The sequence below is a fragment of the Bufo gargarizans genome, chromosome 6 (genome assembly GCF_014858855.1).
Source record: "Bufo gargarizans isolate SCDJY-AF-19 chromosome 6, ASM1485885v1, whole genome shotgun sequence".
In the NCBI taxonomy this organism is placed as follows: domain Eukaryota; kingdom Metazoa; phylum Chordata; class Amphibia; order Anura; family Bufonidae; genus Bufo; species Bufo gargarizans.
This window is the reverse complement of record NC_058085.1, coordinates 339,793,926-339,810,723: the sequence shown is the minus strand read 5'-3', so window position 1 is coordinate 339,810,723 and position 16,798 is coordinate 339,793,926. Positions and strand designations below refer to the sequence as shown.

At 45.4% G+C, this 16,798-nt stretch overlaps 1 long non-coding RNA gene across 1 annotated transcript; it reads left to right on the top strand.

The window, feature by feature from the left end:
* The first annotated feature begins 355 nt into the window (after nucleotides 1–355).
* LOC122940001 lies at nucleotides 356–4,101 on the top strand. The gene is made up of 2 exons (XR_006390224.1): nucleotides 356–433; nucleotides 3,708–4,101. It is a non-coding gene; the product is annotated as an uncharacterized LOC122940001 (long non-coding RNA).
* Nucleotides 4,102–16,798: the final 12,697 nt, after the last annotated feature.

Genomic DNA, 16,798 nt, shown 5'->3' with positions numbered 1-16,798 from the left:
TCTCCTGTGTACTCTCCTGTCCTTATACTATAATCAGTAATAAGCAGGGTGTTCTAGTGGTGATAGACAATCAGTGCTCACCTTTCCTGTGTTCTTTCCTGTATTTATACTAAAATTAGTGATAAGCAAGGTGTTCTAGTGATGATAATCAGTTCTCACGTCTCCTTTGTTCTCTCCTGTCCTTATATTATAAACAGTCATGAGAAGGGTGTTCTAGTGATGACAGATGATCAGTTCTCTCCTCTCCTGTGTTTTCTCCTGTCCTTATCCTATAAACAGTGATAAGCAGAGTGTTCTAGTGGTGATATATAATAAGTTCTCACCTCTCATGTGTTCCCTCTTGTCCTTATTTCTAGGTATCTTTATGCTGCTCCAAGGCGCTTTCAGAACTGCTATACAGAACAGGAAAACAGCATTAAATTGGTTTCTGGGAGTAAGTACAGCCTGCCCTGGAGAAGAGAGCAGAGGAACAGATAGGAGTGATAGTAGCAAGAATGGTGGTCATAGGTGCTACTTACTCTAATGCTCCCCTTGGCTGTGCAGTGATGGGAAGTGCGCACCTTGCTTCCCTTTGGGGCACACTCTAGTTCTGAAGAGTCCGTTTTGCAGTAGAACAGTTCTTTACTGAAGAATAAAGTTAAAGTACATCAGTCGCAGTTCTCAGGATGCATGGACTGGCAGCTCTTACACAGCTTCAGATCTCACAGGTTACAAGGTTGCAGAATTATTTAATAGGCCAATATGTCTCCTTAAAGCCATTCTCCTTACACTGCACTTCTTTAGCTGACTTTTGCAGCTGTTATATTCAGTGCTTGCCATGCCGTAAAAGAATTTCATAGGAGCCCTCAGCCTGCCTTCGCTATGAAAGCAATCATACTTTCCTACTGCCCGCCACTCCCGTCCTTCATTCCCGCTCTCATGTGTCCATCTTCCAGTATGAGGCTTGTTTAATTTGTCCCTAGCCATGGTTATGTCCCCCGGAAGCCGGTCATTGGAAGCAAACAAGCCACCGACTGGAACATAGACAAATGGAGCCAGTGCACACGATCAGAACTGCAGGGAGTAGGTAAGTATGAATCTTTCCATAGTGGAGGACGGCTGCGGGCTCCTATGAAAACGTATTTATTACTGACAACTCTTTTATGACAAGCACTTTTTACATGTTTCTTTCATTCCTATTAGACTTGCACATGATTCTCTGCATTTCCAACATTTCCAAAACTTTTTTTAAGGACAAATTGCAGGGGCATTGCTAGGGGTCTCAAAGGATCCGGGGCCTAAGCCACAATGAATATGACCCAATTTTTTAAGGCTACTTTCATACTTGCTGTAGATTTCTCCTGCAGACTGTTCTGGCGGGATAATAGCCTGCCGGATGCGTGCTACCACTAGTCTACCGGGCCGCTGGAAGTTCGCTTCACTATAATGGGACGGGACGGAGGTCCAGCCGTAGCATGGCAAACATGCCGAGAGGCAGCTAGAATAAAACTGCAGCAGGCTGTAGTTTTTTTCAGCCCACCTCTCACCATGTTTTCCGTGCTCCCCGGGAAGTCGACCCTCCCCGCACACACCTCATTTTGCTGTACTTGCTATACAGCAGCACATACAGTACCTCTCACATCCAGGGCCTCCCAGGTGACGTCTCCTCTGATGTAGATCTTCTCTGTCATCATCTTCTCCACTCGGTCCATGCAAATTCTTTCAGCCATGCCTCGTCTCTGCAGAGTGTGATAATCAGACATCTTAGCTTCCTCACTTTTCTATTATCATCCCCCAACCTGGAGTCCCCACATTGTTATCCTGGTGCTCGCTGTGTCCCCCCAATACCCCTGAATACTATCCTGAAGAAAAATGAGTGCTGTACAGATAGCCACCCATAGTAATACTGCTCCTCGTAGTCCCACCAATAGTAATTCCCTTCTAGAATGCCCTCCTTAGTAATACTGCCCCTTACAGTTCCCTCAACAGTGATACTGCTCCCCAAGAGTGCCTCCATTAGTAGAAGAGTAGACGAGCCCTCCGGTATTAATAATGCCCTCACAGACCCCTCAGTACTAATAAGGCCCCCATAGTGCTCTTTGTAGAAATAAGGCGGATATATAAGACCCTCCTTTAGAGCCCCCAGTAGTAATAATGCCTAATGTCCCCTGGATTTAAAATGACCCTACAGTGCCCCCGGTATTTATATTGCCCCCTCCTGTTATAATGCTCTCCTTTAAAGTGCCCCCTGTAGTTATATTCCTCCTCTTAGTGTCCTCACAAATTATTATTCCTCAGCCCCTCCACCATAAAGTCCCATGTAAATAACACTATTTTCCTCCCTCCGCCATAGAGTCCCATGCAAATAACATCACACCATCTCTCCAGCCCCCTCCAATATACAGTCCCATGTAAATAACATCACTCTCTGTCTACAGCCCCCTCCAATATACAGTCCCATGTAAATATCATCCCTCTCTGTCTACAGCCCCCTCCAAAATACAGTCCCATGTAAATAACATCACCCCCTCCCCAGTCTCCTTCAACATACAGTCCCATGTAAACATCCCTTCCTCCCCCAGTCACCATCGATATACAGTCCCATATAAATAGCATCACCCCCTCCCACAGCCACATTCAACATACAGTCCCATGTAAATAACTTCACTCCCTCCCTCAGTTACTATCAATAAACAGTCCCATGTAAATAGCATCACTCCCTCCCACAGCCTCCTTCAGCATACAGCCTCATGTAAATTACATCGCCTCTCCCCAGCCTCCTCCAACATACAGTCCCATGTAAATAACATCACTCTCTCCCACAGTCACCATCAATATACAGTCGTACGTAAATAACATCACTCCCTCCCGCAACCATAATCAACATACAGTCCCATGTAAACATTACTCCCTCCCACAACCGCCATCAACATACAGTCCCATGTAAATAACATCACTCCCTCCCCAGCCTCCTCCAACATACAGTCCCATGTAAATAACATCACTCCCTCCCCCAGCCACCATCAATATACAGTCCCATGTAAATAACATCACTCCCTCCCACAACCACCATTAACATACAGTCCCATGTAAATAACATCACTCCCTCCCCCAGCCACCATCAATATACAGTCCCATATAAATAACATCACTCCCTCCCCCAGCCACCATCAATATACAGTCCCATGTAAATAACATCACTCCCTCCCCAGCCACCTCCAATATACAGTCCCATGTAAATAACATCACCCCCTCCCACAGCTGCAATCAACATACAGCCCCATGTAAATAACATTTCTAATGAAGATTTAGTCCCATGATAACATCCCTCTCTTCAGCCCTAACATACATTCCCGGTAAATAACCACAACTCCCAGCATTGCTTTGCCTCTCCCTTCACTTACCTCTCCTCATATACAGACATCACTACAGCTTCTTCTCCTCTTCACAGGTCCTTGTTTTTCTCTGCCTTCTGCACTGATCACATGACCTGTGATGTCATCACAGGTCCTTCAGATATTGCAGTGCATTAGATTTAATTATATTGCCGTCCTGAGGACGGCAATACAGTTGTATCTGCCTGGTAGGCAGTACATTCGGGGCCTGGGAGAAAACATCAGGGGTTCAGGCCCCGAATGTTTTAGCCTAGCAACGTCCCTGACAAATTCATAGATTGTATGTTCACACGGCTGATTTTAATGCTGTCAAAATCTGCTGTCTACTTCTAGGTAGAAATCACCGCTGTTGTTCACTTTGAATGTCATGGACCGACAAAAACACAAGCAGGCACAAGCTGCGCCCGACCGGACACTGCGCCAGGAAGGAACATGTACCGTTTTGGTGCAGTCACAGCTTTAAACTGCTGGCCTGCCAACTGCAGCGCTGCCTCCCACTGAAAACAAAGAGAGGCAGACACCATGCAGAAACACGTGGAATTTTGGCAAGGTTTTCATGCCGAAATTCTGCTGGCAGATTCCACCGCGTGAATGGAACCTTAAAATGATTGTATGTGTATAGTGTATAACACTGTTTTCCAAACTGCATTCCCTAATTACTTATAAGAATTTAGAAAATTTCAAGAAGTTCAGGAATTGATTCCAATAAATATGTTTTTTGTTCTAAGTAGTCTGATCACTTACATAATACTACTCTTTAATAAAGTAAATTTGTTATTACTAAATTATTGGCCATCCATGAATAAGTCGGAGCTGGAGTCAGAGTTTGATAGAATGCAGGAGTCGGATTCAGAACTTTGACTTATTGACTTCACAGCCCTAGTTTTTTGGAGGAAGTTTAATGAGGCATATTTTCCTACAGATTTTGAGCCAAAGCCAGAAGTAGATCCATCAGGAAGGAGAAATATAAGTCCTTCCTTTATATAACCAATTGCTTTGGAATCTACTTCTGGCTTTGACTAAGAAACCTGAAGAAAAATATGCCTCAAAACCTGCTCTAAAAAACCCTCTGTGTGAACCTAAGGGCATATTTACACTGGGAAGAACCTAAAGACTACTTTGCACCTACTGCAATAGTTCGCCCGATTTGGTTGTGAATCTGACAACTAGACACATGGGCCTGGATCCTAAAAAGTGACAGGTTTGTGGTTTACAAGAGGAATAAAATGAATTAAATGGCAGTTTTACTTTAATTGAGGAGTCACAGTGTGGTGGTGGTGGTGTTGGGGGGGTAAGCAATATTTACAGCTCTTTACGTGTTATGTTTTGAATAGATTCGAAGCCTTCAAGTGCCATCTGTCATTCACCGCATGGTCGTCTTTCTCCTGCCTCGCCTTTCCTATCACCTCGACTTGTCTGCCTAACTTGTCCTATTATGTTGTGCTAAGCTGAGTCATTGTTTTAAACAGGAGGTGACATGTTAATAGCTTAATAGTATAATCTCACAAATAATAATACGCTGTCACACCGTCTGAAGCGCAGTGTTTAGAGGGGACGTGGTAATGTATGATGACAGTAATCTGAATAAAAATGAATTTACTGCTGTTGTCTCATTTGCAGTAAATTTTCACATCTTTCATGCACAACTGCTACGGTGTGACCTCGTTCATTATTGTCTTCTAACGTCGCTGCCGCCGCGTGCTCCGAGCCGAAAGACGGAAAATATGAAAGAGGAGACTACAGCCTGATAATGCAAAGGCTCCCGGAACGTACTTCACACAGAAAATAAAATATCTCACTTATTTCTATTGACTAAGGTGGCAGAAATTCAGGTCGGACCATTTAATTAGTATGAGCTGGAGGTGCGGATTGAAAAACAAAAACGAGGGGACTATGTACTGTGTCGGTAAAATGTGTCAATTTATATTATGGAGGAGGACAGGACATGTGAAAGTAAAAAGGTGACAAATAAGCGCTGCACTGCTATTAATAATTCATGTTATTGGGCATGACTATTGTGTGTATTGGTAAGGTGATAAAGATGGAAGAGGGGTGTAAATAAAAAACAGGGGCCCCATGATAAAATCAGGAATGGACCCCCAACTTTGTGTCATGGGAGACAATGCAGGCAGTGAGGGATCGGATTAGTAAGCATAAATCCGACATTAGGACAAAAAGACTCATGTTACCGGTCCCCACATCATTTTGAAAAATTTAAACATGACATTGCACAATTGCGGTTTCAAGTGCTGGAACAGGTGAAGAGACCTAGAAGAGGAGGTGATGTCAAAAGGCTTCTCCTTAGAAGAGAGGCCTTTTGGATACATACCCTTGACACACTGCACCCAAGGGGTCTAAGTATGGACTATGAGGTCACACATTTGTAAGGTTTTTGTAAATGGATAAACATGTCAATATAAATGTTTAATATACTTCTTATGTATTCCCTTTAGACCTCAGCCTTATGACGAAAAGGCTACTTTCACACTTGCGGCAGGACGGATCCGACATGCTGTTAACCATGTCGGATCCGTCCTGCGGCTATTTCGCCATGCCCACGGACCGCCGCTCCGTTCCCATTGACTATAATGGGGATGGAGGCGGAGCTCCAGCGCAGCACGGTGGTGCACGGAGAAAGGGCACCGGACTAAAATTACTGCATGTCAGGCTTTTTAGTCCGGCGGCTTTCTCCGTGCACAGCCGTTCTGCGCCGGAGCTCCGCCCCCGTCCCCATTATAGTCAATGGGGATGGAGCGGCGGTCCGCGGGCACGGCGAAATAGCCGCAGGACGGATCCAACATGGTGAACAGCATGTCGGATCCATATGTTACTTTGTTTCACTCTCCAGTTGATTGCTTATTGATTGAATACCACCCACTAGAATGGGTGGAGACGTCCCTAATGGGCGGTACTATATGCTATATATGACTTGTCTTTTCTTTTTGGATGTACCTGTTGAGAAAGGCTTGCATGCCAAAACGTGTCCTGGTTGTAGGACTTTACTTTCATGGAAAAATAAAAAGAAGCTTATTCACAAAGACACAGCAGCTGGGATTCTTTACCTGTTATATATTGGAGATTGCTCCTCTCCCGTGCAGCGTGCAACACAAGGTGAAGTGCTGACCAGTTTCTTTCATTGATTAAATAAAAAACAGGGGCCCCATGATAAAATCAGGAATGGATCCCCAACTTTGTGTTAGGGGAGCGGACGTGAGTCTGCTGTGTCACTTGAACAGATTTGACTTGAGGCTACTCCTAAGGGCATTTTCTAAGCAGCTTCCAAGACTTCACCCTTTAAACTCTGTACTGCTCGTTTCCATGGTTACAGACCACCCTGCAATCCATCAGTGGTGGTCGTGCTTGCACAATATAGGAAAAAGCACTAGTCTATGAGCGCTCCCACGGCCCGGTCGCCAGAAAGGTTAACGCTTTTTCCTATAGTGTTCAAGCACGACAACCACTGAGGGATTGCAGGGTGGTCTGTAACCATGGAAACGAGCAGTGTATAATGTGATGGAAAAATAAATCCAGCCAGCAAATGAAGCAATATGGATAATAACAATACAGTAGTAAGTGTCTTGTATTAACTTTCTCTACATGCTAAATGCCACTTGCTGAAGTCAGACAACCCCTTTAAGGGTGTATAAAATACTCTTGGCTTTAACTGTACAGTATATTTATTTTATACACTTATATATTCCGTAATGCTTGCTTTACAGACCTTAGTATCCAGCTGTCCCCAATGAGGCTCACAATCTAAGTTCCCTATCAGTATGTATTTGGAGTGTGGGAGGAGACCCCCAATCAAACACGGGGAGAACATACAAACTCCATGCAGATGTTGTCCTTGATCTGATTTGAACCTAGGACCCCAAGGCTTCAAGGCACCAGTGCTAACCACTGAGCCACCATAGAAAATTAAGACATACTCAAGGTAATATTTCAGGGTCATTAGAACATCTGCTTTTATCACCTCCAGTTTTCCACTGTGTAGTCACTTGCATAATGAAAAATTAAGGATTAATCAGGTAATTCTGCCGAATGCAAATCACATGATCAAATACAAAACTACACTGTAATAAAAAATATATATATACAGTTCATTGACACTGTTATCCTGGGGTTGTCTTTGGTATACCAGTTCAAACTTTATACACTTGAATGGGCATGATGTGGATGAGTGCATTACCACCAGAGACCTGTTACACAGCAGATAGGGATCCACCTTAAACAGATTTGGCTTGGCTTGGGCTACTCCTATGAGTGTCATCTTGGTGCCTCCCTGATCTTCACCCTTTTACCTTTGTACAGGATTCTGGACTCCTCTGCTGGCGAACCACTTCTGGATTCTGTGTTCAAATGACTGCTGACTGACATGGGTGAAGAGAGAACAGTGTGGAGCACTAATGGATCAGGCAAAACATTAGTCAGGGACGGGCCGGTCAGGGAAGGCAAAGTTTGTACGATCTGATAAACAGTCTGAGGTCAGGGCAGGCAGCTCAAGGTCAGAATGGAGAGCAGGCAGAAGTCAGATCAAGCAGCAAAGGGTCAAATCCAGGAAACAGGCAGAAGTCGATACATGGTCAGATAAACATAATCAGCACATCTTTGCAGGAACCTGGCGGATTAGAAATTATTGCTCAGGCAACTTCTCACAGGGGAAGGTGCCTAAAATACCATTAAGTAGCCATCCATTGGTTGGAGAAGGTTAGGGTACATACACAGTGGCCTACCAACAGCAGAGGGAAAAACACACTCGCTCCCTACATGGTTAAGAGGTGATGAGCCTAAGCCTGCAGGGAACACTAGTAGGGCTACTCTGGCAGGCAGCCCGCTAGGTAGAAGGAAGTGGCAAATCTGAGCTGCCGGGACACAGGAATTACGGCGTGGGTAAGTAATGCATTGGTCATGCCCAGTGGGAGCAGAGACCGCCGACATAACAAAGTCTAGTGCATGCCATTGATAAATCTAGCAAATGAATTAACTAAGCCACGGACGTGTTCTACACACTAAAAAAGTGTCTAGTGAGGCAAAACAAAGTGTCTTAAGTATTTATTTAGTAAATCTGGCCCACCAGAATATATTGTGGGGGTTTTAGTTCCGTCGCTGTGCACACATACACGCGTGTCAGTTCACTCTTCACCACAGGCAGTGTTTATTTCAGAAAACAGCAGGAAACATGTCCAAACTTTAGCTTTAGGCTTTCTTCAGCCCGCAAATAGTACATAACATAAAGTCCCACAATTTGTGTTCAGTCCAAATCAGAAACAACAATACGATCTCACCACTCTCTGGTGTCTTTCAGAGACCAAATCCTCCCTCTCAGCTTGTTCAGCTTTCAGTTAGCCTGTGCAGACTTGTGATCTCCCCAGCTGAGATTCCCACATCCTTTTTAACCACACAGTAGGAAAACCCTGGATGGAGTACGGGAGTGACCTGTCCCACCCAAGCTCTCTGGTCACTCCTAAAACCCGGACCCAAAATCCACTTTAATGAAAACCTCCCAGCAACCTAATGTTACTGGTATACTTACTTCCGGGAATTATATCACTGAGGCATACATTCTCAGTGAGACGTACTGACCATCCACGATTCTTCCCTCTGGGCTACTACAATATATAAATGATGAAAAGAGGGCAGCACTCTGGTCTTGTGGTGAAGATAAGGTGATGTTTATTACACCCAAAAGCAATGCGGCATTTCAGCTCTCTCAATGGAGCCTTTGTCAAGCTAGTGAATATAGTGCTCTCAACGTATTAAATAGGTGACTTTCATCAATGTGACATAATTGATCATCAGAGAAAAAATACAAATATGCAGTGGAAAACACAATTAAAAACATCATTACAGTATAGTACATGTGCACAAAACGCATTCATAATTACCACTAATTCATACAAAAAGTGCATCTGTGCTAGATCATAAATCAGTTAAAAAAAGAGGACAAACCCAGGTCTCGCGTACCTGGGATATACGCCGGCGCCTGCGCAGTATCCGACAAGGGACGCTGAAGTTGGGTCACACATGTGAGAACTTATGACGTGGGTTTGTCCTCTTTTTTAATTAATTTATGATCTAGCACAGATGCACTTTATGTATGAATTAGTGGTAATTATGAATGTAACACTGAATCATAGTTATGGGATAACTATTTATTGTAATCATGAACACTATGTAATAATACTGCGTTTTGTGCACATGTACTATACTGTAATGATTTTTTTAATTGTGTTTTCCACTGCATATTTGTATTTTTTCTCTGATGATCAATTATGTCACATTGATGAAAGTCACCTATTTAATACGTTGAGAGCACTATATTCACTAGCTTGACAAAGGCTCCATTGAGAGAGCTGAAATGCCGCATTGCTTTTGGGTGTAATAAACATCTCCTTATCTTCACCACAAGACCGGAGTGCTGTCCTCTTTTCATCATTTCTAGTTCACTGTTCCTGGTCCGGGAACTATTGCGGAAATTGCACCTGGCATACCTATGGAGTGCTGCTGCTTTTATATATATATATATATACTTTTAAACACATGTAGATATTACATATACATAGTGTAAACACAGGCTTATCAGGTGCTATAGGTCATTGTTTAAAAGTCTTTGACAAGTCACAGGAAAATCAACTTGTAAAAGATCTGAAAACTTATTTCACCCTGATTTTATACAGGACTCTAAATCTATTCTGGGGAAAAAAATATAAAAGATAACAGACTCATAATACATCTAAATATATCTGGGTATTATTAATTATAGTTAGAGATGAGTGAATCGAAGTTGACTAAGTGGAATTCTATCCAAATTTCAGGAAAAATTTGATTCGCACCGAATATGAATTTTCTCACGCTTCGTGGTAACAAATCAATTTTTTTAAATAAAATGGCTGCTGCACATGTTAGGACATGGAGCAAAGAACTCTGGGAACTAGGGATCACCCAAAATGCCATGAATGCAGCCAATCAGCAGCCAGCCCTGTGATGTCACAGCCCTATAAATAGCCTCAGCCATCTTGGATTCTGCCATTTTCCAGTGTACTTAGTGCAGGGAGAGACATCAGCAGGCACTAGGGACAGTGCTAGAAAAGACTTTAAAACTTTATTTTGCTGAATAGAAGTGTAGGGAAAGATTATTAGAAGTGTAGGGAAAGGAAAGGGAGGAATTATTCCACACTATAAAAGAAGAATAGGGTACAATAGGGGAGTTTACAGCCTGGGTAATAGGAACAATCCTATTACACCTTGCTGCACTGACTGGTGATCTAAATTACCAATATACTGCTGCTTTCAGGTTTGCAATAGATGATACCTCTGTAATTCCAGCAAACCATTCTTTTTATTGGGGTGCAAGTGATGTGTGATACAGCCATTAACAGGGTGTATTACTAGGAAATATTTATATGTCTTATTAGCCCTTGTGCAGTGCAGTTATATGTTCTAAAGCCTTTTTTGGCGCGTATAAGTGGGAAAAAAGGGCTTATTTGACATTTAGTGGTGCAGTTATATGATCTAAAGCCCTTTTTGGGGTGTATTAGTGGCAAAAAAATTATTATTTGCCGTTCAACGGTGCAGTTTTATGTTCTAAAGCCTTTTTTCGTGTGTATTAGTGGAGAAAAAAAAAGGGCTTATTAGCCATTGTGTGGTGAAGTGAAAAAATTACAGCCCTTTTTGTTGCGTATTAGTGGCAAACAAAAAAGTATTATTTGCCGTTCAGCAGTGCAGTTATATGTTCTAAAGCCTGTTTTTGTTGTGTATTAGTGGCAAAGAAAGTATTTTTTGCCGTTCAGCGGTGCAGATATATGTTCTAAAGCTTTTTTTGGTGTGTATAATGGGGGAAAAAGGGCTTATTAGACATTATGTGGTGAAGTGAGAAAATTACAGCCCTTTTTGGCATGTATTAGTGGCAAAAAAATTACAGCCTTTTTGGGGTGTATTAATTTCCTTTTTATTTACTTATTTGATCTAACAGTATGTCAGACAGAGAAGTGACAGGCCCTGCAGAGGCCTAAATGTTTCTGGTGCAGGCACAAGTTGCAGCAAAGTAAGGGATCGTGACAGCAGAGTTCACTTCCAGAAGCCTAAGCTCCCAGTGTCAGCTAGCGGTCGTGTCTCGACCAGAAACCCAGCGGTTCTTGAATGGTGGACTCGGTCATCCACTTCATCCCAAGTGACATCAGACACCCCCTGCAAAAAGTTGTGGTTTCGTCAGACACATGCCTTAGTTGGCATGGCATGGAAGCAGGCCCTGTGCCCTCACCTGTCCTCAACCTGCCTCTGTCCTTTTCTGTTCCCTCAGCCAGAGAAGTATTATATGCTGTGGGCTCAGCTCCACTATACAGAGAACAGTCAGCAACTAATGCCCAGCCAAGACCTGGAGGAGACATCCGCCGCTTTCTCCGATAGGTGGGCAAGAAGTGATAAGGAGAGTGATGTGGGAGCTGGTGGGGCGAGCAGTCAGACTCCTAGCTCAGAGACCGTTGAGGAGGACATCAGTGACGTACAGACGGTACTTGATTATGATGTAGCCAATCTCAATTGGGTGCCAGGTGACGAAGGGGCTTCATCATCATCAGGAGAAGAGGGTGGCAGCTTGCAGGTAAGGTAGCAGCTGAGCCAGCAAGTTGGTGCGTGGCGGGAGACAGCAGGGTGGCAGCAGTGGGAAGTCGGGAGCAAAAGGAGCCTGGGGTAGACCACCCGCTTCGCAGGAGCCTACCTGCTCGGAAAGTAGTGGTGCATGGCTTCACGGAGGCAGCGGCGGAAGAAGTCAGTCAGTGCAGAGATTTGGGTATAAAATCACCTACTCGGCTGTGTGGCAGTTTTTTTAGCTGCCAGAGGAGGTGAATCTCTGGGCGGAAGGTGAAGGGTTGCCAGGGTGCCAATGTTGGCACCATGGCCCTCTGTCAACATATACAGCATCACCATAAAGTGGCCTGGGAGAACCGTGGCTCCAATGTGGTGGTCCAGCCTGCTGCAGCAACTGCTGCATCACCCAGTGGCACGCACCCAAATTCAGGCAGTCAAGGCTCCACCACCTCAGCCGAAGGGAGTTGTCTGTCCTTCCCATCATCTACTGGTCCTGATGCTCCTGCTCCTTGTCTCCTACCTCACATCAGTCATTCCATCAGCAATCGATCACCGAAGCGATTTCCAAGAGACAACAGTATGCATGCATGCATGCATCCAACGATGCAGAAGCAGAATGTACTCCTGGCCAAGTTGCTGGTGCTGCAGTCCCTCCCTTTCCAAGTGGTGGACTCTGGAGGTGGAGAATCAAAAGCCGTCATTTATTTGCCAAAAAGGCAGTACCAGCGCTGCACAAATATGTAGAGCAGAAGGTGGGCAAGTCCTTGAGTAGTGATGGACGAACATTGGCCGGAATGATTCGCGAACGCGCGTTCACGATCAAATGTTCCTGAACCGCGTGTTCGCAGCAGGCCCCATTCACTTTAAAGGCAGGTGAAGCTGAAAAACCTTCAGGTCATATTTGCAGCCAGCAAACACTTACTAGAAGTACACAAATAGTCCCACAACATGGACAGTGATATACCAGAGGGGGATCATTGGCAAAAATTCCCACAAAAAAGATGTGCCCTGCTGGAGCCTAGAAAAATATTATTTCCTATCGGTTTGATGTATACAAATGTGCAGGACTCCACAATTTTGTATGAGTCCATAAAAAAAATGCATACGTTAACGTTTATTTTTTTTCTACCATGGAGCTGTATGGTGAACGGATGCCACAGTAGGCATTCACCTGACAGCAAAGGACTTTGGATTCTGTAGCTGGAGGTACATTAGGCGGTCACAGAATAAATATGTTACTGTCGGCCAGTACAGGTCACAAAAATTAGGCATTAACCTGACATAAAAGGCCTTTTATGCCGCTGTATATACATAAGGCAAGGACCATTCTTTGTTCTGGCATGATGAGATTCAATTTCACGTGGTCATCACAGGTGTTGAATTCCTCTGAGATTCATGCCTCATTCATTTTTAAAAATGTGAGGTAGTCCACACTGTCGTGAGCTAGGCAAGTGCGTTTATCGGTCACGATCCCCCCTGCTGCGCTGAACGTCGTTTCGGACAGGGTACTCGACGAGGGGCAAGCCAAGAGTTCCATGGCAAATTGTGCCAGCTCTGGCCACAGGTCACGCCTTCACACCCAGTAGTCAAGGGGTTTCTAACTTCTCAGAGTGTCCACATCGGCCGTTAACCCGATGTAGCCGGACACCTGTCGGTCTAGGCGTTCCCTGAGGCTGTATCCGGAGGGTGGCTGACGATGGGTTGGTTGCAAGTAGGATCTCATATCAAAAGTAACCAACACATCTTAAAACCGCCCTCTTTTTGCAGGTGCGGTAGTATTGGTACCGGCACCTGTTTCGCTGTGGGTGGAAATTCCTCTGCTAGTGCCCGCAACAGCAGAATGCAGCATCCTTCGCAGCAAGACCTGGAAATGCTGCATTCTGACAGCCCTCTGTGATGCTGGTAGCATGTCCGCCATTTTATGTTTGAACCGGGGGTCTAAATACGTTGCCACAAGGGTCCCTCTTCAAACACTGGAGAATGATGGCCCCCATTTGCACTACTTTGGAAGCGGTGGAGCGCCCTGGCTCCTGCTTATCGCCCAGGAGAATGTCGTCCTCGGTCTCCTCCCCACCGCCACGGACAACACCAGGGATCCCCGAAAAGTTTAAAGCCTACTCTTCTTGCTCCTCCTCCCCCCAGCCACCATCCTCCTCTGACTCCTCTTCAGACTCCTGCTGACTTGTCTCACATGTAGTAGCCCCCCTGGGAATTCAGCATTGCAACTTCCTCATCTTTCAGCTCCTGCTCCTCGACGGCTTGATCAATGACACGCAATTCACGCTCCAGAAAGGATTAAGGTATGATTTCACAGATGGCCTCCTGGCTGCGACTGACCAGTTTGGTGATCTCATCAAATGGCCACAGAAGTCTGCATGCGTCGCGCATGAGCAGCCACTGGTGCGGTGAAAAGAAACCAAGCTCCCCAGTACCTGTCCTGCCGCAGAGTTCATACAGGTAGTCGTTAATGGCACCTTTCTGCTGGAGCAGCCTATTAAGCATATACAAGGTAGAGTTCCAGCGCGTCGGGCAGTCACAAATCAGACGTCTGATGGGCAAGTGGTATCGCCGCTGAACGTCAGAAAGGCGAGCCATGGCTGTGTAAGATCTTCTAAAAGGGCCAGAGATTTTCCTGGTCTGCCGCAAGACATCCTGGACCCCGGGGTATTTGATAACGAATTGCTGCACGACTAAGTTCAGGACGTGTGCCATCCACAGCACCAGTGTCATTTTACTCTGTTTCAGCACGTTCAGCAGATTGGCACCGTTGTCGCACACCACTTTACCAACTGTCAAATTGAGCGGGATTAGCCACTGATCGGTCTGTGACCGCAGAGCTGAAAGCAGTGCAGGACCGGTGTGGCTCTTGGCTTCCAGGCACAACAGCTGCAGCACAGTATGGCAACGTCTCGCCTGGCACGTTGAATAGGTTCTGGGGAGCTTGGGGGGTGAAATGGAAGAGGCGGTAGCAGTGGAAAAGATGGAGTCAGCAGAGGAGGAGACGGAGGATGGAGTAGGAGGAGGAGAAGAAGAGGCAGGCCTACATGCAATCTGAGACGGTATAATACCAAATCCACACGGGTGCCACAGGTTACATGCTTGATAGGATCACCCCATGCGCAGTAAAAGTTATGTACCTTCCCTGCCTGTGTTTGCTAGACCATGTGTCTATGGTCAGATGTATCTTGACACCGACACTGTGTGCCAGAGATATATTAACTTGCTGCTGAACTTGGCCATATAGCTCAGGGATTCCCTTCTGGCAGAAATATTTCCTTCCCGGGGACCTTCCATTGCGGTGTGGCAATGACCACAAATTTTCTAAAGACCTCCGAGTCCACCAATTTATATGGCAGTAGTTGGTGGGCTAGCAGTTCCAACAAACCAGCGGTCAGCCGTTGGGCAAGAAAATTATCCGGCGTATTCATTTTTTACACTCAAACATTTGGCCCACTGAAGCCTGCCTTGTGCCAGATGAACGCGACGACGGCAGGGTGGAAGGTGTCAACACTATTGTCAGCAGCTGACACGTTAAAAAAAGTCTACACTCCAGAGCCATGTGCCGGCATTCTGGGAGCGCAAGATGTGACCGTGCATGGTGGATGGCTCGCTCCAGATACATTTGCAGTCTGTTTTTTGCCTCCCGTGCTCTGCGAGTTCTGCCTGCTTCTCCTTCTCCTCCCTATCTGCTGCTCCGTCTCTCCCTCTGAACTCCCCTCATCTTCCTCTTTTGTGGGCACCCACGTGACGTACATCAACACGTCATCATCGTCACCTTTACCACCACTAATTAGTGATCTCGGAGTAGGCAGCAACAGCGAGGACCACCCTCCTTGGGTTGATCTGGGTACTGTCGCGTGGAGACCGTTGCTACCTCATCTTCCTCATCCGATGCCAAGAATGGCTGCACATCAGTAAGGTCTGGGAATGGAAAATAATTCCTCTGACTCGAGTGGAGGGGCTATGGTGGTGGTGTCTTTGGGGGTGCACACAGCAGAGAGTGAGGAGCGTGCTGATACAGAGGATAAGGAGGGTGCAAAAGCGAAAAGTCTGAGTGAGCCACTCAACCAACTCTGATGCGTCCTTTGACAAAATCGCATGCACCTTCTCCAACTTCCCACTTAGGCTCCAGCCTGGTGCACCTGCCTGACCCTCTACCACCCCTGCGGTACGGCCTGCCTCTTCCTCTGCCTGTCATTTTCAAAATGACCCTGTGCCAAAGTCCCTCGAGAAGAGCAGTATTTGTGGAAGCTGTTATATGGCAGGCCTCAAATAGTTGTTAGTTGAAGCTGGTATATTACCCTCAAGCAGTAATTTTGTGGACACAGGTATATGAAAAACCTCAATCACTATTTTGTGGAAGCTGATAGATCGCAGGCCTCAATCAGTATTTTCTGGAAGCATACAAATGCACTATAATATACTTTCTATGTTTGAAAGTATATTATAAGTATATTACACCCCTCTGTGTATCACACCTATCAATAGCACAATGTTACCAGTCCTTAAAAGGACTTTTGTGACCCTATTAGCTAGCGTTTGGTGTCCCTAAGTTCCTAACAGCCTGTCCCTGCTCCAAAATACAACCTCACCCTACACTGGCAAAACACATAATGTAAAATGGCTGCCAGATGGGGTTCTGTTATAGGGTTGGGGTTGTGTCCATGTGCTGAAACATCTCAATTGGCTGTCCTGTCCCACCTGATGGATGTATCATAGGTCAAAGTTTGGCGCAATTCAAAATAATATGGCTCTCGCGAACAACGCCATATGTTTGCATGTTCGGCGAACGAGCAAAGTTCACCGCAAAACATTCGGCGGGTGAACAGCAAGGCCAC